This window comes from Chrysochloris asiatica, unplaced genomic scaffold (genome assembly GCF_000296735.1).
Source record: "Chrysochloris asiatica unplaced genomic scaffold, ChrAsi1.0 scaffold00147, whole genome shotgun sequence".
NCBI lineage: Eukaryota > Metazoa > Chordata > Mammalia > Afrosoricida > Chrysochloridae > Chrysochloris > Chrysochloris asiatica.
In genome coordinates this window covers 5,699,617-5,700,710 of record NW_006408665.1, presented here as the reverse complement: position 1 = coordinate 5,700,710, position 1,094 = coordinate 5,699,617, and positions in this window count along the sequence as shown.

Sequence of the window (1,094 nt, the reverse complement as noted above, 5' to 3'; positions counted from 1 at the left end):
ATTCTGATGCGAACTGAAATGTCAGTAGTTCAAACCCACTAATGGCTGTAAGGGAGAAAAGACCTGACACTCTACAACCTTAAAGATTACAATATAGGAAACCCTAAGAGACAGTGTTACTCTATCATATAGGATTGCCATATGTAAAAGTTGACAGAATACAACAACAGTTAGTGATAAGGCTAAGAAGAAAAAAGTATCATAGAGCATAGCTGGGGTTGATGGGATGTAGACTATTTTAGCTATGTTGTCATTATACACTTTCTCAGAAGAAAACATTTGAGCTGATATCTGAGTGCTATGGAAAAATATTTTTTGAGACATGTATTTATTACTGAAGTTATTATATATATGTATTCATATGTAGCAAGATTTTACTCTTTCTGCATATGAATACATATCCACACTGGCTTTTATATATGTATTAATTTACTTTGTTTGAAGATAAGTTTCACCTCTTGTCCCTTTTACTCCTTTTCCACACATAGTGGAATTTTAATTTTTTTAAAAACTATTTATTTATTTAAATTTTTTATTATGATCTAAGTGAAAGTTTACAGAGCAAATTGATTTCCATTCAACAATTTATACACATTTTGTTTGTGACATTAATTACAATCTCCACAATATAACAATACTCTTTCCATTTCCTTCCTATGCTTACTCTTTCCATTGGTCCTTCTTTCCAGCCCTTTACTGCCTTTAGAGTTTTATCCCTGAACAAATGCTGCCCTTTTGATCTTTTGTGCGGTTGATTGTTCTAAGGTGTGTGTATCTATGGTGTTATTGTTCACCTCAGAGACTTGTCTGTTGTTTGGCTAAAAGTTGAGACACAGAAGTGAGTTCAGTTCTAGACCTGAAGGATGTCTAAGGGCCATTGTACCTGGGGTTCCATCATCTTTTACTAATACAAAGGAAAGTTGTATTTCTTATATTTTGAGTTTTGTTTCACATTGTTACTCCTACTCTATTATCCGGGATCTCCTATTGTTATTCCTTTCAGAGAAACCAGCAGTTGTAGACAGGTACCAGCTAGTTCTTCTGCTCCCAGGCCACACCAGAACTAGGCTGGGGTTCATATAGTCTGTTAGTCC